Source organism: Miniopterus schreibersii, assembly GCF_964146895.1.
Source record: "Miniopterus schreibersii genome assembly, chromosome: 2".
Taxonomy (NCBI): domain Eukaryota; kingdom Metazoa; phylum Chordata; class Mammalia; order Chiroptera; family Miniopteridae; genus Miniopterus; species Miniopterus schreibersii.
Window position 1 is genome coordinate 150,190,421 of NC_138102.1, and position 25,118 is coordinate 150,215,538.

At 40.0% G+C, this 25,118-nt stretch overlaps 1 protein-coding gene across 1 annotated transcript in view; it reads left to right on the plus strand.

Moving 5' to 3' along the window:
- SLC2A13 (solute carrier family 2 member 13) overlaps positions 1–25,118 on the plus strand; it is a 270,634-nt gene that overhangs the window by 228,212 nt on the left and 17,304 nt on the right. The window lies entirely within an intron of this gene.

Here is a 25,118-nt window from a genome sequence, read left to right on the forward strand (position 1 = left end):
TTAAAAAAAAAAAAATTTATATATATCTTTATTGATTTCAGAGAGAGGAAAGGAGAGGGAGAGAGATAGAAACACCCATAATGAGAGAGTCATTGGGGTTGGAGCCTGCAACCCGGGCATGTGTCCTGACCAGGAATCGAACCTCGATCTCCTGGATCCTAGGTTGACGCTCAACCACTGAGCTACACCCTGGCTGGGCTGTGTGTTTTTTAAATCTAGTATTTTATTTTTTAATCTATAGGAATTGTCCTTTATTCTAAAATATAGCCATGTTCAGTTTAATATAATAATTGTTTTTATTACTTATCCATTGAATTTTCTGGGCACCCCAATCCACCACCTCTCATTGCATCCATTACCCCAGCAATGAGAAAACATTTGTTCCTAGAAAATGTACTCCTTTATTCTGCAGCACATCAGTACATGTGCTAATTTGACAATACAGTATAGACCCAGTCCAGAAACAATTAAGCATAGACCTAACCCAGAAATGAACCCCAGTTTACAAAAATTAAAAAGTGGGCACATTCTAGTGAAACTTTAAGTTCTCAGTTCAGTATCAGTCTAAGACACATCATATGCCTCATGGATTTAAATGGTACAGTTAGCACTTTTGCAAACAAGGTATGGTCTCTAGTGTAACTAATTGAATAAGACTTGAACATCTAATTGAATTTCTTGAACAAAAGAAAATGCTCAGAAGTGAAAATATTTCAGAAATCTATGTCTTCATAATATTATTGACTTTGAAACGTAAACATTAACAGATTATTTTACTACTTCCGTTTTCTAGCTATATTCATTTGACTATTGGCTCACAGAATAGTGGACTGTTAAATAACTAAAATAACAGTTAATTCTTATTCCCAGATTGGAAATACAAGAAGTCATTTCATTGTAGCTAGCACATAGTAAGATACTTGTCAGCTGTTACTCTAAAATACCAGATCCTCATGCACTTAAGTATAACTGCTCTCTAATACTTTGTACATAGCCTGTAATTACTTTCATATGTTGTATTAGGGTTGTACCTATTTGTCTCTAACTGTCCCCAAATGGGATTATGTCTGACACACAGAAATCTCTCAAAACATGTGAATGCTACTGAAAGAACAGTAATAAGGAAAAAGACCGCTCAAGCCATGAGTCTTCCGGATGTTTTGACAAAGAATCTGTCAGTTTTATTTTTCATTGGAGAAGGCCAGGCTTTTTTTGAGAAAGTTGCAGTGGAAATAACAATAGTTAACATTAACAGCCACACCATCACCATATCTACTACAACTTACAGTATTCTTTGCCTGATTCTGTTTTCTCTTTTTCTATTTCTGACTTGGGTTGGGTATATGGGATTCAGGAAGTTTCTGTCAGAAAGTCTAAAATCAATGGGCAGCTTAGCTCTTGTGTAACTGAAAGAGAGTGCTACCTGGAGTCAGAAGACTTTGACTCGTGTCAGGACTCTAACTAACCACAGTGTGGCCTTGGGTCATTTATTTTACCTCTCTGATCCTCAGTTTCCTAATCTTTAAAATGGAAGGAAATAACACCACACCTTGCTTGTCATGCAGAATCATTGAGAAAGTCAAAAGAAAATGTATATGAAAAGAATTTGGACTCTTGATTAAAAGAGAAACAAAACCCTGATTATAAATCTCATTTCCACAATCTAACTTACTTACTGTATAAACTGAGTGTAATTGCACATTTAATTGGCAAATGTAGAATTAAAACTTTCTTTCTTAAGCATGCAAGTGTTTTAGGGTAAGAGTTCCTTTTCCTACAAATACATTCTTAAATTTGTAAAAACATCCATCAATTTATTTTTGTTAAATCTCACACCATTATAACAGTGCTCAGCATTATCAGAATTTTGATTAAATTTCTTTAGTGAGTCCTGTGTTATTTGACATAAAATCAGCTTAAGAATTTTTGTGTTTTTCTTAAAGTAATAGGTATTTTCACTTTATCTTCTGTTTGTAAAAAGTTTAGGCTGGTAAAAAATGTACAGTGTGAAATTATGAATAATTCATTAAGTGTCTTTGGTGAGCTTATTCCTCGTAAATTATCAGTTGCTGTCTACATTTGTAGCTCATTTCCTTGGGAGGTAAAACAAATGATATTAAAACTCCGGTACTACAACCTACGTCAGAATGGTTGATTAATTTTTGAAGTCATGTCCCTACTTTTTACATTTTAAGTTAATTTAACTCTTGTCGTAAACAAACACCACAGTGCAGGCAAAATTTAAGAGGATATTCATGAGCAGTTTTCCTCCTCCTGGAAGGCATGGTTATGACTTTACAGCATTTGGCAATATAATACTGATGAAGTAGCAGGAAATCACTCGTTTGGGAAACTGTCCAAAGTTGAAGCTTTAAGATGTGGCAGCATACGCAATAGAGGGTTTCCAAGAATGACATTTTTTCGATATAAAACAGAAACTCAGATTTAAAAATGCATGTAGTGTAGGAGCTTAATTTAATTAATATTACAAATTAAATCTTTTAAAGTATTATTTACAATTTAAAATCAGAAGTCATACTGGGATTTAGGGATGGTAGTGGCACCAGCAGTGTTTTTAAATCTCCCTGAATTTCCTTCACCGCCACCATCCCAATAAAAAACAATTGCAAGGAATGACCTTCTTTGAATCTTGAGTCAAACAAACTGTGAAAAAAAATCTTTTTAACAGACAGCAAGGAAATCTGAACATTATTGGCTATTTAATGCTATTAAATTATTTTAATTTTTTTGATGCAATAATCATTTTGGTTTTTTTAATAAGTCCTTACAGAGATACTTACTGAAACAGTTACAGGTGAAGTAATATGTTATCTAGAATATACCTCAAAATACTTTAGGAGAGGTGAGAGTTAGTGGGGGCTTAGATGAAACAGAATTGGTCATGTATTTATAATTGTTGAAGGTTTAGATCAGGGTATCAGGTTTATATAGTTGTTGAAGGGCAGGCAGATCAGGTTCATTATACTGGTTGTCTTTTGAATACTGTATTTGAACATATTTATAATAAAAGAAAATTTTAATGTTATATCACAATAAATGCTAGCCTATATCAGTGACTAAAATTTTTAAATATGATAGCTAAAAAGCACAAAGAAGAGAAAAAAAATGGAACGTGGAAATATATGCAGTTGAGACTAAATATTTTACAAAGAGGAGAAAGAGTAGCAAAGGTGAGATGGGATAAATATAAAAGAAAAAGTGGTAGATTTAAACCAACTCTATTGATAAATTACATTAAATATAAATGGTCAAAAACTTCAGATTAAAAGCAGAAATTTTCCAAGTGGGTTTTAAAAAGCAAGCCTTAACTATTTGCTGTCTTGAGTGGAAAAAAGGCAATTTAAATATAAAAACACATATGGATTATAAGTAAATGGATGAAAACAGACATACCATGCAAACACTAATCACTTGGAAGGTAGAATGGCTTTGTTAATATTAGACAAAGAAGGCTGCAGAATAAGGAATATTGTCATATATATATATATATATATATATATATATATATATATATACACACACACACACATAAATATATATACACATATATATACATATGTATGTGTGTGTATGTATATATATATCTCCAGGTAGATAGAGAAGGACACATCATAATAAAGGGACAAATTCATCAAAATATAAACACATAAAAATCTTAAATGTATATTTCTCTAATAGCAAAGCTTCAAAATACATAAACCAAAAACTGAATCCACAAATATAACTGGAGAGTTTTTCATTAATCTTTATTGATAATTGATAGAACAAATAGTAATTGATAGAACAAATAGATAAAAATAGTAAAAATACAGAAGACTTGAACAGTACTGTCAATCAACTGGACCTAACCCACCAGACATTTATAGAACATTCCACCTAAAAACAGCAGAGTAAATATTCTTTTCAAATGAACATGGAACATTACCAACATCTACAGTACTCTGAGCTATAAAACAAGTATCAACAAATGTTAAATAACTGAATTCATAGCAAGTACCTTCTCCAACCACAGTAAAATTACTTTAGAAATCAGTTAAATTTTTTCAGCCCGGCCGGGCGTGGCTCAGCGGTTGAGCGTCGACCTAGGATCCAGGCGATCAGGGTTCGATTCCCGGTCAGGGCACATGCCCGGGTTGTGGGCTCGATCAATGGTTCTCTCATCATTGATGTTTCTATCTCTCTCTCTCTCCCTCTCCTTTCCTCTCTCTGAAATCAATAAAGATATATATATTTTTTTTTTCACAAAAATTCCTAATACTTGGAAATTAAACAGCACACTCCCAAATAACCCAGAGTATAAAGAAGAAGTCATAAGGAAATTAGAAAATATTTTTAACCCAATGAAAATATATTAAAATGTTGAGATGCAGCATAAAGCAATGCTTGGGGAAAATGTTTGGTTTAAAATAATTATATTAAAAAATAAGAAAGGTCTAAAATCAATTATCTAAACTTCCAGTTATGAAGCCAGAAAAATGAAGAGCAAATAAAACCCAGTGGAAGTAGAATAAAAGAAATATAGAGTAGAAATCAATAAAATAGAAAACAGGAATGCAGTAGATAAATGAAATCAAAAGCTGTTATTTTAAAGAGATCAAAAACTTGGCTGCATTATAACTAGACTCACCAAAGGCGGGGTGGGGGCAGAAGACTCACCACTAATAGAATGGAAAGAGAGGACTTAGATGAAATGGACAGAATCTGGTGAATGATACCAGATATTTAAGGAAGAAATCATGGTAATCCTACATAAAGTATTTCAGAAAATAGCAGAGGGAATAAACTTTCCAACTCATAAGGTATCATCTTAGTACCAAAACTATGAGAAAGGGAAATTATAGATAAACATTCCAATATTCCTCATATACAGGGGTGGGCAAAAGTTGGTTAAATTACCAGCCATCATTACCTAAAAGATAAGTCATAAGTAAGGATATGAAAATAATAAAATAATAATAAGCCAAATAATACAAACAAATAATACAATAATTAATAAATATATAATAATACAGGAATAAGCTGTGACGTACTCACAACTGTAAACCTACTTTTGCCAACCCCTGTATATAGACACAGAAATTCTCAGATTGAATCCAGTAATATAAAGGAATGCAAGGTTGAGTTAACATTTGAAATCAATTGATTTAATTCCCCATGTTAGTAGAGCAAAGGAGAAAAACCATATGATTATTTCGATGGGTGCAGAAAATTTTTTTTAGCAATATTCAACATCCGTTTGTAATAAAAACTATGAGAAGGCTATAGTAAGGCATGTAAGCTTTGGGGATTGGCTTTTTTCTCAGCCTAATTCTCGAGATTCAATTTGATATATTAATAGTTCATTCCTTTTTATGGCTGACTAGTATTGCATAGTATAGGATGTACTTCTGTTTGTTTAACCACTCACCCACTGAAGAATATTGGGGTGGTTTCCAGTTTTAACATCTAAGAAGTTATTTTCAAGCACCTTGATTTTGTTATTACCTTACATATTATATATTTTCCTATATATAATTTAGGCTCTTTAGGGAATCCTCAAGTGTTACAATATTAACTTTTTGTATACTGTCTAAAGTACCTTTTCTCTGAGTCTATTTATAAGGAAGTTTCCTTGCCAGAAGTTACATCTTTTCAGGTACCTTGGAGTTTCATTTATGTAGCACCTAGATCTACCTCGGCTTAGATTTTATGACAGCTGAGAAAGTCTTTGAATGGACATTTTATAATTTGCAGGTAATGATAAATGCAGTCAGCATTGTGTGTAGCTTCTAATTAGAGTCTAGGGGAAATAGGCGAAAGGGACAGAACACCATTTTATCCTGGAAAAGGGGGATTCATCAGGCACCTAAGGTCAGTCACACACACACCTTAAGAATACGTTACAATTTGTTGGGCAAAGGTTTGTTTCTGATACATCCTTCACTTCCTTTGCAAGTGGATTGAGAGCTTTTGGTCTGATCTTTTGGCTTCAGAGGTTCCAGACAAGATCAGGGGCGTCATCTCTGATATATATACTTGAGGGGTTTTTCTTAATTTTTAGTTCACAAAATTAGATTCTTGGGACCCCTTGTGAAACCATTTTATACATTCATATACAAATTGGTTCTGTGATTTTAAATAATCTGTTTTGGATCATGTGTTCCGTAGGTAAGGTTGTATGGCTCTAGGAGTTCTCAGCAGTCAGTACCCGAAAGAAGCAGGGAAGCGGCCACTGCTCAGGAAGGTGTTAGCCGAATACAACAGCCATTAATTGTCTCTCGCTGGTTTGTCCAATCACTTGTGAAACTAGGCAAACTCAGCCCACAGCTTTCTGCTCTCTGCCTGTATTTCCAAAATATCCATTCAGCAGTCTTTCCTTTTTCCGTTCAGCAAACAAAAGTGGGGAGAAGGCCAGCTAACTGACTTCTCTTTCTCTGCCATTTGTCTAAGACCTTGACTCTGACTTGCCCACCAAGCTCCAGGTTCCTTGGTGCCTGAGTTACTGAGGATTTACTGTCCCTGGACTCCCTTTGCTTCCCTTTGCCTTTTAATGAACGGGTTATTTATGTAGAGTGTATTTTTTATTACATCAGTATTTACAACTTCTTCAAAAAAATGTTAAGCATGTTGCAATATATCAGTTTTTAAATACAGTTGTTTCAGACCAGTAGCCTACAGGAGTAAAGACTGAACAGAAAACAAATCAGAGGCATTGAGAACCCCAGAGAAAGAGTGTGACACAAGTGGGTGCTGCTGCCTGAGAAGACGCATCCTTTATCCAGGGGCCTCTTCACAGTACACCCAAAATCCTACTTCTGCTGCTTGTGCCCAGGGCCCTACTGCTCTCACTCTCCCCTGGATGACTGCAGGGCCTCTTAACCCGCCCCCCCACTTTAACACTGGCCCACTGCCCCTCCCCACCACGTGTTCTGCACAAAACAGCCACAGTGACCCTTTAAAACTGGAAGCCAGGTCTCACTGCTCTTCTGTTCAGGACTCTGCGATGGCGTCCCACGTTACTTAGAACAAAAACCACAGCCTACAGAGTCCTGCACACTGAACACAGGCAACACACACCACTTTCATCTGACCCACCTTGGGCCCTCACACTTGCCTGGAAAGCTCTCCCTTCGTATACCTGCAGGGGGCGCTCTCTTCCCTTTCTGCTCTGTAGTCACTATAGCACAGAGCCCTTCCCTGAGAGCCCTACAGAAATAGCAAAGTCCCCCTCCCTGGCTCCTTGCACCACTCACTCTGCTTTATTTTTCTTTTTAGTTGTTATAATATAAATATAAACCTATCTGTGTGTTTGTTTTCTGTGTGCCCATCTAGAATGTAAGCTCCATGAGAGCAGAGACCATTTCTGTTTAGTGCTGTGACACTGTAGACAGTGCCTGGAGCCTAGGAGTCATGGAGTAAATATTTATTGAGTAAATTAATTAACGACTCTCTGTCCCCTTTGTTTTTATATTGCATTACCAAAAGTGGCAGAATAAGCTAAGAGCAAAAGAATCATAGAATACTAAAGCTACTTAATAAGCATAACATGCCTCTGGTAAATAAATAGGTTTTGACAGATAGATTATTATTTTTATTAATCTACCAGTTTCTGAGAATTAATCTTAAACTCTGCCATTATGATTGTGAAGTTGTCAGTTTCTCTTTGAAACCCTGCCTACATAGCTTGAAGTATATTTAATCAGGTGTTTACAAGATTAGAACTATATTTTTCCAGTGAAATGAACCTTTTATTATTATGTATCATTTATCCTTGGTAACTGCTTTTGCCGTAAAATCTATTGTGTCTATTATTGTGAAATTTCACCAGGTTTTTTGTTAATATTTGTTTGTCATGTCTTTTTTTTCTTCATGTTTCAACTGTCTGCATCCATGTTTAGATGTTTCTTCTAAAAAGCATATATAGTGTTTTCCCACCATTCTAACCAACTGTATTTTCATTGAATCACAACTTGTTCACATTTATCCACATGTGCACTAGCTTTTTGTTCATAATTTTTTGTTCCATCTTTTTCTTCCTTCCATTTAGTTTCTGATCTCATATTCAGAAATATATGAAAATATATATATATATATATATATATATATATATATATATATATATATATATATATATATATATATATAAGACGATACATATTTTTTCTTCCTATTCTGGTTCCTTTAGAAGCTTTTTCTGCAAGAGTAGTAGCAGTAGGCTCTCCCAAGCTTTATTTGAAATTCGCTTACTTTTCCTTCACACTTAAATGACAGTAACCTGGACACAGAAATCTAGATCGACAGCTCTTTTCTCTCAATACTTTGCAAATGTTACTCCACAGTCTTCTGAGCAGCCTGCCGCCAGGCTAGTTGTCATTCCTCTCTAAGTAGTCTTTGCTTTCTTCGGACACTTTAAGCCCTTGTCTTGGTCTTCAGTATTCTGGAGTTTTACAGTCATGTACCTTGATGTGAATTTAATTTTATTTATCCTGCTAAGGGATCATTGTTCTTTGTAAGCATGAAGAGTCTTGTTTTTCACCAATTATGAAGAATTCTTAGCCAATCTTCATTATACCATCCCCTGGGATTCTCTCTCTTCTGTCTGGAATCTCAGCGAGGTGCATGTTGGCCATCACCTTCTGCCCTCTGTGTCTCTCATTCATCTTTCTCAGTGCCACCTTCTGGGAAATTTCCTCAGATCACTCATCCACCTCTCTAACAGTCTTCACCAGGGTCTAATCTGCTGGTTAGCACATCTATGGGAGGGTTTTATTTCTATGACTATATATATAAGAAGTTATATTTGATTCTATTTAAAATATATTTTATAGGGTTTTCTTTTTTTCATATTTTAATACCTTCTTTAAATCATGCTTTCTGCTTTTTTTCTCCTTCTAAGGGATAGTTTTCAGGCTAAAGTTTTTGCAGCTTTGAGTCTGCTCTTTGTTGTCTGCTGTTATCTGCTGGTGATTGGTCACAGGAGATTGTTTCATCGTGTGTCTGAGTAAGTGTAACAGTTCATTTTCAGCACAGTTTTTATCTGTGGCAGTCCTGGATAGCCTGGACTAAGAGCTTGTCCTTCCAGAGATTTTTTTGCATTTGTTTCTTTTAGATACTGCAGGGCCGTCACTAACCTTATAACCTTAGAAGGACGCCGAGAGTGGCTGCCCTGTGCCCTGTGCTTCACTCAGGTGGGGACCCATGGGGTGGTTGCATGTTACTCCAGTTTTCCGAACATAATTACAGATGAATGTAGAAATGTCTGTCTTCGTCGTGTCACAGGGGGGCCATGGAAGATACCTACAATGAGGCCACTTCTCAAATGTAATTATTTTGGACGACTCCACACTGGTTGGGTTGGCCTTCAGTAGGGCTTTACTGTCCTAGGACATATTTTTGTTACTTCGTCTGGTTGAACATTTCTAGTTTATTCAGTGTACACCAAGAATTTGGCCAGTGGATATAAATTCTCAGGAGAGAGAGTTATATGTATACATACATATATGTGTGTATTTATATTACAAGACACATGCACACGCACACGCACACACGCACACTGTAGTGTTTCAACCTGACTTTAACCAGACAGGCTGCCTTGTCTCTGCCAGTGGGTGGATTTTCCTTCTTATACACCTTTCCTCTAGCATCTGTCCCTGCGCTTGGATAACACCCAGACTGGCCCTGCCTCTGGCCTCACCTGCTGCCACCGCTTTTCTCTCTCGTGAGCTTCGGTCCTCTCTTCTGTTGCTCAGGTGTGTCAAGGCTGTGTTGCTGTTCCCTCTCAGAGGATGTCCTTTGTCGCCGTCACATAGACCTAGCTCCTCCTTGTCATTCAGATCTCACTCTGCAGGACCGGGACATGTGGGGCTCAGTGTAAACTGAAAATACAAGGCCCCCGATTGAAACTTCGGGACAGCGGGGGCAGAGCGTCGCAGGGGCCAGGCCCTCAGCGGGCCCGTCGCGCCCCCGTGAGGCCGGCTCCGCGCTCCCTCGCTAGCCAGTCGCATGCCCAGCTCACTTCGTTTTTCTCTGTCATATCACTCTGGTATTTTTTTCTTTATGATAATTACCACTGTCTGAAGTTATTTTTTGCTTATGGATTGTCTATCTACAATTGCTAGGATATAAACTGTGCAGACAGAGACTTCTGTATCGCTCACTGCTGTAGCGCCTAGCATGGCGCCCTGGCGCAGTCAATGTTTTGTCTAATGAGCAAATATCTTAGTAAATTACTTTCTGTGGTACAAATAGCAATCGACTTTGAGGCCAAATATATGTCAGAGTAGCTTACTCTATCCCTAAAGCCAGACATTCTCAAACAACCTATGTTTTTAATAGATATGAAAGTAAATAATCAGAGTTTTAAAAGATAGCAGCTGGGAAGTAAGAAAAATATTCTTTTCATAGCGTTAGAGATGGATTGTAACACACACAGACATACACACACACACGATCTTAAACTTTAAATGGTTTATATTTAGGTTTCCAAGAACATGTGAAGGCAGGTTTTATTTATTTTTTAAACAGCAGTTTTATTTTATTCTCCTTAGAGTTCAAGTAAAACTCAGTAGACAGTCCATCCACTATGGTCAGATAGCTCAGTGCTAAGCCTCATAAGAGGAAATGCATTCAATAACTTCTGTGGTTTCCTGTACTTATTTTACAACTTCATCATAAAGCACTTTAAAATATTTTTATGAATGTGTAATTTCTTTTAGACTAAAATGACTTTAAATCATTTCTGTGTTGTTCGAGTCATGTACATTTTTAACTAAGCTTTTGTTAGCTCATAGCACTTGAGGAATAGGTTACTGATCTCCCCAAAAGCAGCAGCAGTGCCCCTGATTAAAAATGTGGCAACCGCCAGCTCTAGTTCTTACTGCACTTTCTTTTCAAATTTAAGTTGGAAAGCCTACAAGAGTTTTTGTTTTTTAATGCCGCTCTAGCTGTTTAGAATTTTACAGTGATGACAGGCAAAGCGCAGGGAGTTGTAATGAAGTACTTGGTATTATAGCTGTGACAGTTAATATTGCCCCAGGCCTCTGAAGTGCAGAGCCAAGCCTGCTCATGATCTTGGGGTTTTCTCTATGCAACCTAGTACCTGCCCTTAAGTGAACTTTTTTTTTTTTAACTGAACATCAATTGCCTTGAGTCATTGTTACTTCTTCAAATTAACAGCCTTTAACAATGCATACTATTCTTTCTGTTCATTACTAAGCTCTTTATAGTTTCTAAATGTGTACTTTTGTTGAAATAACCCATCATGGGTTTTCTGTTAGTTATACTCAGTGAATAAATGATAGACTGTTATAGTTGTAAATGCCCTTAAAGATGACTGAGTCCCAGGATAGCAGCCATGCCTTTCTCCAGCCATTCCTCCACCAGGCCTTGCCCTGGCAGACATTACAAACTGATTGTCGTCTCCTTTCCTAATGGGCCTCCGAGCAGCCTGAGGATCTTCCTTAACACAGTATTGATTTTGCACAAACTGGTAAATCGTAGATTCTAGTCCATTCCTTTCATTACACAAATGAGGAAACTGAATCCCAGATAGTTTAAATCATTTGCTAAAACTCACAAAACCAATTAATGGCAGAGCTGGGACAATAAAATAAGTCAACTGGCTCCCAATTAAACCCCCTTTCTGCCAGCCCTAGTACTGTTGAATTGTCCTGCTCTAGTAGTCTTTGTATTCAACAGCCTGACTTTTTAAATAATCTTAAAGAAAAGGAATATTACCAGTGTTGAATCTTATGTTTGTGCCAAGGGAAATCAGGCCAGGTCAGCCCTCTCAGTGGACTGTCATTTCGGGGAACGTCTCCCAAGCCCCTCGTAGATGCAGCCCTGCCAAACCACACTGGGCATACACTGCATTCCTGTTTATCGCATTCTCAGAAGAGATTTTAGCCACAAATTTTTCTTCTGTTTACAATTTTCATTCAAAACACGTCTGTACCAATTACCCTTCTAAAAAAAATGCCAAGGATTTGAGGATGTATGACTGGTTTGAGAAGCTCAATGGCAATTTTAGAGTTGCCTTCATTTTTTCATGTACTAAGAAGATTGGAATAGGTCCAAATAAATATCATGAGACATACTGTATATGTTTTCTCAGCAAGGACCTGTTTTTCATGGAACTGCTGGGCATCAATCTTCATTACGCATTTTGTACATAGCAGCTGCTCCACTGCAGATCGAGAGCAAATTCTTACTCTTAGGATTCTGACAGGTTGCAAATTATGCTGTTATAAATTTGATTCTCTCTGGACCAGTGAGCTGAAAGTTCTACCAAGTTTTTATTTGTTTTGTTAATCCTAACCTGAGGATATTTTTCCCACTAATATTTTAGAGAGTGGGGGAGCGGGGGGAGAAACATCAGTGTGAGAGACACATTGGTTTGCTGCCTCCCACATGTGCCCTGACCCGGGCTGGGGATCGAACCTGCAACCCAGGTACATGCCCTTGACGAGAATTGAACCTGCAACCCTTCAGTTTGTGGGCCAACGTTTAGTCACGTGGACTCATAATTCAGCCAGGCCTCCTCAGTTGTCAGACGTCAGTAATGGGAAGGTGTCATCCCTCTTCGCCTCTGAGCATGGTCTTGTACAACAGGCCTTGTTTAAAAGCACTCCATGGCTGCATTTTCCTGACACGCGGTCCCCACCTTTTGAATTGCTATTAGTTGTACAGACCAATTTGTAGCCTTGGTTTTTCCAATCCGTTGACCTGGCTGGTAGCTAACTAATCCTCAGTATTTTTTTCACTGTCGTACTTGTTTCCTATTTGGTTTACTCTGCCAGTAGCAGTGGAAATGAAACTTATTCTTATTGTAATTTCGGAGATTACTCTGGGTCGGTTCCTGTGAAAGTGTACCTTGGAGCTGCTGATGTTCAAAATTAAAGAACGGCAGCGATTCTCCAGGCAATTGTACCTTTCCTGGGGGAGCGAGGATGTGGGATTCATACAGTTTTAAGACAGGCAGTAGCTTTGTTTCATTAACCTGATTTATTTTGGGAACCATGTATATGGTATTTTGAGCTTCATTTAGTACTGAAGACTGTGAGAGACTTTTATGTCTATACAGAGCTGTCATGGGAAATGTCCTGAAAGCGTAGGAAAGCCTGGACTGTGTCCGCGAGGCCGTCTTCTGCCTCAGCGCCAGCCCGGGGGGTGGATGTGCCTGTCTGTGTGCCTTGTCGGGAGGCTGGAGGCAACCAGGAGAGCAGCACTGGCTTTGCAATTAGAAAAAGTGAAACAGCTCTCCTTATACACATGGGCATGTTGTAAATTCTGATGAATTAAAAGTTACTTGGGAATATAGCTTTTAACTTACTATAAGGTGTCTCCTTTTGCGTCCAGTCTCTCATTCAGATTAATCGATCTTCATTTAATAGTCACAGCCCCTATATTAGTCATCTACGGCACTGTAACAACCCCAAAACTTAGCACCTTCAAACTAAACATTTTTTGGCACCAAATAATTTCTGTGGGTGAGGAATCCAGAAACAACTCAGCTGAGAGGTGCTGCTCCGTGTCGCTCATAGACGGCTGTCCAGGGTGTTCGCCCAGGTGCCCGGCAGTTAGTGCTGCTGGCTGTCAGGCCCTGGGCTCTCCACGCCGAGCTCTCCCCCCGGCTGCCTGAGTGTGCTCATGACACGGCGGCTGGCCTCCCCAGAGCGCGCGCTCTGACAGGCAGGCAGAAGTCGTGATGTCGTTCATGAACTGGCGTCAGAAGTCACGCTGCATCCTCCCACAGTGCCGGTTACACAGGCTGACCCACAGGGAGCTCCACCAGGGCATGATTACCAGAGGGGGGATACCTGCGCGACAGCTTGCAAGCCGACTCCCAAGGCCTCAAATAAAAATCATGTTTGAAGGAGATTTTAATCAAAACAATAGCATTTATATTCATAAGGACGGGATGTATGGGTTGTCACCTTTTTTTTTTTAAGAACAGTTTATTGATTCTTAGGAGGGGGAAGGGGAGAGAGAGAGAAACATCCATGTGAGAGCACACTGGTCACTGATGGGCTGCCTCCTGCGCGCCCCCTACTGGGGATCGAGCCTGCAACCCGGGCATGTGCCCTGACCGGGAATCAGACCAATGACCTCTTGGTACATGGGATCATGCTCAACTAACACACCAGCCAGGGTGCGACTGGTTTTTATTATGTGTCTCTGTATGGCTGTGCTTATCATAATTGGCATGTAACATGTATTCATTGACTTTTTAAAGTTTTAATACATTTGTATCTTGGACTGCGATTAGGTTATCTGATTGCGTTTATCCTCAGAATAAAAGCTACCAATATGAGACAACCAAAGTTAAGGATGCAGTTGTCCCCATCATCTGTGTGAAACCGCTTTAGCTACTCTAGAAGAAATGGGGTATTGGATTAGCTCCTCATTTTGTGTCAAATCACCACTCACATACATTTCACATATCGCTGTTGTTTATGGAAACAGAAAACCATTTTCTGTTACAGAAGCACAATATAAATGAGAAAATATTGGGCTGAAATGGGAAAATAACATCATAATTATAGCTCAGGAAATATAAGTCAGAATTTCAAAATATGTTGTGTATGCTGAAAATGTGAGCATTTTTTAATGTACTTCAGGATAATTACATTGCAAATATAATACAATTTTTACCATCGTTTCCCAGTGGAAGGGCTCTGGGATGCTTGCGTGCTTACTTTAAATCACGCAAAGAGATAAGCATTGTTTTCTTAGCCTCAGAACATATACAAACAATAAAGTGGATAGCTTTCACTGTCCATCAGTTACTATTATTTACCCCAGGCAACTTATCAAATAGCACTATTAGGTTATTATTAAAGTTTTTTTTAATGAGCAAAAAGCACTTCTCTGCAGTGATGTCAAGAGTAAAACAAATCATCTTTCTAAATGGAAATTTGTCAATACTTATCAAAAGGCTTAATGTCCACACTCTAATTAGCAACCCCATTTCTAGAAATGTGTTATAAGGAAGTAACTGGAGAGGAAGTCAAAGATGTATATGTTCATGGCAGCATTATTATTAACAATATTGGAGTAATATCCAGTGGCAAGTGATAAATGATACTACATTGTGATTAGCTACAATACAAGCTAAACTGCTGTAACCAAAGGACACATCTAAACAAAGAAGTGTATTTTGATCAATTTTAATATTCGAGAGATACTAACCCTTGTGGCTGTGCACCATGACATGGTCAGGGACGTAGGCCTCCACTCTTTTTCTCTGTTAATTTGAAGAATTACACTTGCTACACAGTTTCAGCCAACTCACCATGACCAATCCCTTGTGCCAGCCCATGGGAACTGGTTGGTTGAGATGAGGTCTCGGGGAGTCACCAGGGGGTTTTGGTGTTGGCCAGTTTGACGGTGACTCATTTGGAGCCCACCTGCACTTCAGGCTGAGTTGGGGGAGGGCTCAACGAAGGAACAGTGGTGTCTGAGAGCACTTCTGTCCTGGACAGAGCTGCCCCTCCAGCTCTTTCCTGCAGTCAGACCATTCAGCTCCTCCCCATCTGTTCCCGGTGCTTCCCAAGCTGCTGTTCCTTCTCTGGGGCTTAGGACAAGTGTTTGTGAGCCAGTGCATCTGTGCTCGGGCCCTTGGGGACACCTGGGTCTCCAGCGGTTCTCCACCTCACCCAGATGGGACCCCTGCTGATTCTCAGCCCACACACTGTGGGCCCCTTCCCAGCACTGGTGCCCCGGCCGGGAAGCCCGGCTCCTCGGGGGGCCTCCACGGCCAGCATGCCCTCCCGGTTCTTCCCCACCCCACATGGGCGCAGGGCCAGCCTGTCTCAGGTCCCCCCGCTCCTGCGTCCCCATGTGGCTTCTTTATGTCCTTGGAGGAGCTGTGCCCAGCGGGCCTTCGGTGGTTCTCAGGTGGCTTCTGTAATTGAGCTGTAATGCTGGTGTGGCCTAGGGGCGGCGGGCACAGCGCCACCTACTCCGCCATCCGGACCCGAAGCCCCCCTTCTTGATCCTAGGCAGGTGGCTGAGGAGCGCGGCCATTTATTCACGGCCACCTTCTCTTTACCCTTTTTAGCAACTCATTTTCATCCTAAAGCTTATCATCTAATATTTTCAAAAGACAATGCTTACATTACCGAGTAGAAATAAGAGTAAATTTATTTCACGATTGCAGGACGAGTAAACTTGTTCCAATATGGAGTAAAGAGGAAGCTAAGGAAGTGGATCAAAGTGTCATCAAAAAGATAAAATGACTGCGACTGGGATAAATGAGCGGAAGGGAAGGAAAAACACAATGTCCCGGGAATGCAGATGCTGTCGGTTCCTTCCCTTTTAGGAAACACCTCATGTCCACAGAGGGAGTATTGAATGTATGAAACTTTATAGAGGAAAGAAATAGTCTTCTTTGTCTTTGGGGCCTAGCCTGCAAATACATGCATGTTAATAGTAACCACAATAATGACTGTGGTTTTCATAATCGTTCCGTTACATGCTAAGCCTTTTTCCACGAAGGCAGTGAGTCTCGGGTAGGTTAAGTAACTTGATAATTAAGGTCATCAGTGTAAGCTAGTAAGTAGCTGAGCCAGAATTCAAACTTAGGGATCAGAGCTGGCCATCTACCCAACTCCGTCTCCGTTTCCTCTGTAGCTTTTAACCAGATCGAGCTACTTGTGATATATTGTCCGAGGTTTACCCACACGTCTAGGTTGATTAAACTGTACATTGCAGGGCCGCAACTTTAATTTTTGTTAAAAAAAACCACCATGTACAGAAAACCTAATTGTGGCTAGGATTTGACTCATATAAAATGTTCTAAGGTTAAGTGGGACCAAAAAAGAGCTCAAAGTGTAGGCCATTTACTGAAATCTCAAGTTTGATCAGCACTTTCTTCCCGGAACGCAGTCCTTGTGACCGGCACCAAAAAGATTTAGATAAGGTATTTAATCCTCCAGCTGTCCCCACGCTCCACGTAGGTAAAGATAGTACAAAAATGAGTCGCTCGCCAAGGTTCAGCCCAGATTTAATAGTCTCGGTTGGAACTTTTCCCAACTCCTAAAATTCTCTGAAACTGGATTTTCTCTTGTGATTAGGGCAGCCAGACTGGTCTGACCATCCCAGGGGACCCACCTCTGAATTTTGTGTTCTATGCCACTGTGTCTGCTTAGAATGTGCATTTCAGATGCTTCTGGGCCCCCTTTCTCTTAAGGGGCAGAACATTGGGACCAATTATTAGCCCTTAGGAACCTTTCTGGAAAAATTTCTACCCAAAGTAGGCCCAAGCTTTTCTCAATTGCAGAGTTCCCTTTACTTTATAATAAAACCATAGCCTATATCTCCTTAAGAATGTGCTTTTCCCCTAGGATTTTTCTTTATCTCCTAAGACCTTTCCCTTATTTCTAGGCATAGTTCCATGAGCATAGCTACTTTAACCCCCCAGAGTACAAACTCATCTAGGATCCAAGATAGAGCCCAGGCACTGAGTGATTCCCAGTTCTTATGTTCAGGAGACACCTATAATCTAAGACTGCCTGTTGCTATTCACTTGCTTAGACTATTCCTCATTAGCAGGCCTGAGAGCCAAACTCCTAGAGAAGTCTACAAATAAGGCAAATATGCTAAGTCCCCTCCTTCAGGATATGTCAGGGTCCTATCCAAGCCCACCCAGCCATTCTGTCCATTTCTTCCAGACCCGTTGCTCTCTGAGAAAAGTATCACAGATTTCCACTAATATCTCTTCTGTGGTGTGTGTGTGCGCGTGTGTGTGTTGGGAAATATAAAAACTCCCATCTCACCTGCCAATTTTTTCTGTGTATCTAATCATTTTAATTGGCTCTTAGTTGATAGCGACTAGTGAATGATGGAGTGAATCGTTTATATTCATCTATTCTAAAGCTTAGTCTCCCAACCTAAAACACAACCAACCTTTATTTGTTGAAATAACTAATTAATCAAAGGAGTAATTACTTGGAATTAAAATATATGTAACTATATTAAATACCTGCTGTAGAGTATCAGAATATATAGTAATTCATATGAAGAATAAGGGACACATTGCATTACTAATTCAGTATCTCCTTACCTAAAAGGTGTTTTATTGTGACATTACCAAATGGTGAAAGTGACTTACTCATTTAACAAGTCTTTTTCAAGCCCCAACTATATGCTGGCCAGTGTGCTGGCATCCAAGGCACAGGGGCAATGGTGTAGTGAGTGCTAGGTAAGGCTGGAGAAGGAGGCGGACTGTGCCAGGCCTTCACCCAGTGTGGAGCCAGGGCTCTTTTTAGGAGGATAAGCGTGACAGTGGGTGTCACACGACTGCTTTGCTCCAGTGCCAGTAACAGATTAGAAGGAAGTATAGTGTGGATTTCTTTCTTTTTTTAATTATAGTTAACACACAATATTATATTAGTTTCAGGTGTACAACATAGTGATTTGACATCTATAAATAGAGTAGATTTTAATGTACCTGTTAAGGTATATATTCCCCCAAGTGGTAGGAAAACCATCTTTGATTTAGAAGAATTAAACCATCTTTGATTTAGAAGGAACCAGAGAGATGGACCTAAGAAAGACTCAACTCATTATTTTTGGTTTTGAGGATAGGGGGCGCCATGAGCCAGGGAATGTGGGTCGTCTTTCCAGCAGGAATGACAAAGAAATTAGTTCTTCCTTAGAGTTTCTGGAAGGAACACACACACACACACACACACACACAAACACACACGGACTGAGACACATCTCTTTTATAATTTTGTTTCATTGCTGATAATCAGTGTGGTGTTTCAGAAGTTTCAATACAAATCAGGAAGTGAGAAACAGGCAATTGCAGTTAAAATGCTTAATTTGTAAAGCTGTTACATTTTCACTTTGCAGTAATTTGAAATAAAATCATGTGAAATGACCTTACAGTTTACAGTTTTATGATGTCTTTCCATCTCCTCACTATTTACTAAATTCTGTGTCAGTAACTAATGGCACAATTTCTTTTTTAAGTAATTGCTGAGACATTCCATATGTATTTCCATCGTCTAAGCAACTTCTGGGGAAACACTAATTCCTTACTGACATGGCTTTATGGGATGGTCATTATGGCTCTGTGTTTTAGAATATGTATTAAGACTGCTCAGCACTGCCATCTGATTGCATTAGCATCACTACTCTCCTTGTAACACATTTGCAATGTTGCCATCACTGCCTTTATCTGTTATCTAGTTATTGAGATTGTGATGAGATATTTTAACTTCCAGCTTGTATAAGCATCATTTCTAATTACTGTCTTGTGCTTTGGGGAAAAATGGATACTGAGTCCAAAAAGAATGTACAAGACACAGAGGCCCAGGTCTGCCAAGATGCTGCTCATTTTAATGCCTACTGCTCTGTGAGAAGCATTCTATTCCTCTCATTTGGTTTAGACATTTTAGTGACGTACTTTAGCACTGACATTAAGGGAGAACTCTTGACACTGAGGGGAGACTTCAAGCAGTGTTTTCATCTCATTCTCCATTTAAATTCCATAGAAACTGAGGCAGCTTGAGAAGGAGAGGTTTTCATTTATACATGAACTAGTCAGATGATTACATTCAAGGAAAAGGAAATAGAAGAGTGGGTTTCAGACATCACCTCTGCAGTATAATCTTGGGAAAGTCACTCTAAAAGACTTGTCTCGTGCAAACTGGGAGTAATGATGCTATTTCTTTGGATCACTATGAGAATTAAATGAGTTAATGTATATTAAGTTGTCTTGTACATGATAAGACTTCATACAAATATTAGTCAGTTTCACCCAGTGAAGATGTACAGCACCCCGAGGACATTCCTGTTGGGAGCACAGCTTTCGGGAAGACGCCGTAGAACTCACGCTTGGTGGAAGGCAGCTGGAGAAGAACTGAAAAGAGTCCAGGAGACAGATTATACCAGTGTTTGCATCAAGACGGCCTCCAGTGGCAAATCAGCTACATTCATTCCCAGGCACCTGCAAATGAAAACCGGCGAGGGAGGGATACTGTGCAGGCTCTTGTGGTAGAAAGAAATCAAGTCAGAGTCCTGGTGAGGTTTGGAACTCTTAAAGCCTGGGGTGGTACAGATGGATTTCACAATGCTTATGGTGAGGAAACATGTCTTTCCTGTACTGCCATAAGCAATAACTTTTTTAATTAAGTAGAGGTTAATTTCTTAGAATTAAAAAAAAAAAATTGACAAATATGTCTTCTCTAATGCTTATTATAGTTCAGTGGAGAAACTGGTGTCAGATGTCCAAAGATCAGATTAATGGGAACTGATAAAAGTATTTTTATTTTTATTTAACACACATTTATTGATCATTGGTTATGTGTAAAATGTTGTGCTAATATTGACCTATGAAGCCAGGGAATGAAGAGGGAGATAAGGGAGGCTGTGTCCTCACTGGAGAAACGTCCCACATAATGCAAGGGAGTAAAAGAAGTCAGGAAGGAGCGCGAACCCCTCACTGTGGAAAAGCGTCGGGTCTCTGAATTGGAACTCAGAGGGACGGTAGAACCCACCACCGGGAGATCGTCGTCACAGCACGGTCACATGAGGGCTGACCATAATCCTCCAAAGAAATAACTTTGGTCCCATTATAAACTGTATTAATTTCATTTACTTTGATACTTTTTTGTTTGAAGCTAGCCAACATACTGGCAAAATGATTTAGATATAGTGATTGACATTTATATATAACTTCATGGCTTTTAGCTCTAAATTTCTAATGCTTTCAAAATTTGCTCATGTCTGTATTTAATTACCTCAATAATTCTAAAGGTTTTATTTTAACCAAAAAATAATAGTAATTAACAAAATAGATGATTTTTTCAATTTGCCTTCATGCAACAGTCCTCTGCAGGAACATTGTAAAACAGTAAAACGAGAGAAAAAGCCTAGACAATAGAAAAGCATCTCAGGCCAAGATGGTCAACGTGGCCTGCACACGGCAAGCTTGGCAGCCATTCTTTTCCAAAATTACTCAGCTGCTGTGTTGCACCCTTGACGTAAGTTCATTTCATGTTAGATTATTATATAGGAATTGTCCCAATGAACAGAAATTAAAGTGTGTGAGTAACGAGTCAGGTTTATAACAGTAACTTTTCCTGATGCCCTGACAGATGCCCACAAGGTGAAATTTCTCGTCATCTAGTCTCTTGATTGACTGGCATTGTGTCTTTATTTCTCCGAGAAGAGCGAAGGTACCCGCTCCTGGGGAAGATCCTCTGCCCTTTTCTAGGTACCTCTCCACTACCACACTCAGACTAGTAACCAGGTCATAAAATCCGATGAACAACTATGTTAACCCTTCGGAGCATCCATTTTGTTTTGAGGTGATACCTTAAAACAAAGAATTCGCAGTCCTGCATCAAGTGGAATCGTGCCTTACTTACACTTCTCAATAATGACTTGACAAGTAAAACGTGAGCCATGGCCCCAGGAGAGGAAGAGTAGATGAGTGACACTAGCAGTAAGCCCTCCTTTCCCTTCCCCCAAATCCTAGCTCTTTCACACACTCTTTTGGGAAGGGGGCAAAGTTCTGTAGATTTCTCAATGATTAGAATTAGACAAAATTTGAAGTTTTGTGTTATAAAATACAGGTGGTATTTTCTCCCATCCCCCACATATGAATACAAAGCAGTTAAATAATTTCATCATAAGTGATTAAATGCGCAATACAAAAAGCATGTGCTGTGTAGGAAGCAAGGAAAAAATTACTAATGGTTCACTGTGGCAAGAGCAGTTGCACCACTTAGTTCCCTTGGTTATTTCTTTGGCTTGAGACCCTTTAGATACCTGATCTGAAGAGGTACCACAAGGTAATAGGCACAAGTGGCTCTACATATGAACTAGTCTGGGGTGGGTGTTGAGTAGGCAGGGAAGAACTGCTCCACCTTCCAAGAGAGCTGTTAATTTCTAGATGTTATTAAAGGACGCACCGTGGGTTCCGTGGCTAGAACAGAGAACTGATCATTTATCTGGTTATCTGGTCTGCATGTCAGGTGTTAGTCTAGTCATTCTGCTGGTAAAGATTAGTTCTCTCCTCTGCCAAAACGAGACAGATGCCGCCTGTCTGCCTACGATCTGCAGCTCTGTCCACTGCAGCACCCTCTGCACCGCTCCCATGACTAGCTGTTTTCTGTTTTTGCTCCGGGATGTGGTGAGGAAGTGGCCCCAACAGAGAGCATGACGTTTTCTAATCCCAACCCACACGCTGATGTCAAAGTATTTGTGTCCTTTCTCTGGAGCATTATGTTCCTCTGCCAGCAGTCACTAAGCTGAGACAACATGAGGGCATTTTGCAGTAACATTTGGAATATACATTTTTACTTTTCAGTTGAGATTTCTAGTGTTGATATTTTAAAGGTCAGAGGTGATGTCACCTTCTTAGTCATTAGCTGTCTACGTACTGCTGCTGAGTGTGTAACTCTCTCCAGTCAGCAGCTACAGTGCTTTTAAAATCAGCACGAGGATGAGGAGTTCCTAGGCCTTTTGTGTATGTGGCCAGATGGTGAAAAGCTACATCAGAGCAAGCACACAGCCTGCCCAAAAATATGCCACTTTCCATCATTCCCACAAGAAGTCAGGCAAGGAACTTCCACAGTAATGAATGAAAATAGTAAATAGAATTTTTCGGTGAATTTTAGTGATTTCATTGTAAGCATTCCCTCCCTAGAAGCCTACCTATCTTTTGCTTCCCCCCTCCCTACCCTTCTGTCCCTCCCCTTCTCTCCTTCCCCTTCTCTCCCTTTCTCTCCTCTTTCTCTCCTCCCCCCTTTAATATCTTCATAACTCAGAAGACTCTTCAGAAATGAAGGTGGCGGATTATTAATCAGGGAATTTCTGATGCTGTTTTCTACTCACAGTTAAATGCAAATATAAAGGTTTCATTCACCATTCAATGGCCATTAATCTCTAGAGTATTGTTATGGACTAGAGGCTGAGATTTAAAGGGGGGGGGATACAAAATGACTATTCTTTTGACAAAATTTAAATAAATTGCTGTTTTTGTGCCAAGCAGTTAACGCTAGATTTAATCTTTGTAACAAGTCTGTTAGGGACTCTTATGTTACAGCTGATAAGTGGCCAAACCAAGATACAAAGCCATGCAGCCTGACTCCAGGCCCGGTGTCCTTGACCCTCGTGCTGTGCTGCCTGGGATGAGAGCGCAGTAGACTGGGAGGCAATTCAGATAGGGTAATACAGAGCCCTGCAAGGTAACGGTATAAATTAGGAAAACGAAAAGGCATGGAGCCCTGGCCCGTGTTGTTCAGTGGTTAGAGCGTCAGCCTGGGCACTGAAGGGTTCACGGGTCTGATTCCCAGTCAAGGGCATGGACCTGGCTTCTGGTTCGATCCAAGGCACCAGTCGAGGCTCGTTTGGGAGGCAACCTAATCGATGTGTCTCTCTCACATTAATGTTTCTCCCCCCTCCACTCTCTCTAAAAAGCAATGGAAAAAAATATCCTCAGGTGAGAATTTTGAAAAGGTGGAGAGGAGGGAGAATATTTCAGACAGGTGAGTGGGTAGCATCTGTATTAGCCTTGAGGACTGGTTTTGACAGTGGCAATCAGGAGTGTGAGTTCTCCCTCAGTTAGAGGATGCGACTGGAATAGAAGATACTGGGCCTGGAAAGTAGGTTCAGAAAATATGTAATCTAGTCCAGCTGGAGAAAATCTGTACAGGAGCACAGGGTGCGGTAGGCCCAGCCAGATTTCACAGGCCCTATTTCATGGGCAGTTGGGATAAGGGGGTAAAGGTTTTTTAGCAGCTTCATGGCAAGAGGAATGCTCTAGAGAGCACAACTTGGTGAGGCAGTGGTTTAAAGAAAGGAATGCCAGAAGCGGGAAGAATAATTGGGAGACTGCATTCATTTTTTATTGTAGCATAACAGCATTACTGCAAACTTAACAGCTTAAAACAACACACATTATGTCGCACTTTCTGTGGGTCAGGAGTCCAGGTGTAGCTTAACTGGGTTCGTGGCACAGGGTCTCACAAGACTATAATCAAAGTGTTGAGTGGGGCTGTAGTTTCATCTGAGGCTCAAGAAGGGAAAAGTTAGCTTTTCTTGGCAGCATTCAGTAACTTTTATACCACAGACTTCAGTTTCTTGCTAGCTGTCCGCCAAGGGCTTCCCTCAGCTCCTAGACTCTCAGTTCCTCCCATGAGCACTGGGATCCCTCACAGGGCAGCCTGCTTTTTCAGAGCCAGCCAGGGCATGAGACACTTCAGCTAAACTGTACTCCCACATACTTAACCACTTGTGTCCTGTCACTTTTGTCACATTCTGTCAGTTAGAGGCGAGTCACAGGTCATTCCCATGCTCCAGGGGAGAGGACTGTACAAGACCATGAACATCAGGAAACATAGATCATAGAGGGGCTACTCTAGTGAGTCTGCCACAGAGACAGATATAGCTGATGACACAAACACTCAGGAGTCTGAATTAGGGTGGTATTAGTGCAAATAGAAAGGAAGACTCAGATTCATGATTTCTTCCTGTACCATGTGAGGTTCTTTTCAAACCTTATCTCATGTAAGCATCACCATACCTCTTTGAGGTAGATGCCAGGAACATCCTTATTTCACAGATGAGAACACAGGCTTTGAAAAGCTAAGTGCCTATATGACATACATCTTAGCTTCAAATCTGGGGACTCAACCTAGATTTGAACACAAGATGTCAACCCCAGAGCTCGAAGTCTTAGCCATTTTTCTTATCTTGGACTTAAAAAGTATAGAGGACTTGAACACAGATGGCTAAGAAAATATTGAAAATAACTCCAAGATTTTAATCTATCTCAATCAGGGAATGGTGGTGTAACTAAAACAGAAGTTTCATGAGTGGCACTATTAAAGTAATACATACTATGCATACACTGCATGTGCTAAGCACTCAGTTTGCATTATCACATTTAATGTTCCCAATAGCCTGTGATAATAGTCCTTTTCCCCTATGTTATAGATCAGGAAGTTTCCACAAGTGCAAATCGTGGTTATTTTGTTCATAGCTATCTCTCTAATCTGGCACATAAATTTTAGAGTCATGATTTGAACTCAGAACAGCACCACTCTGTCTCCTGCAGAAGACGGTGTAGTCCACTGTAGCCCTAGTATGCCTGAGGCCAT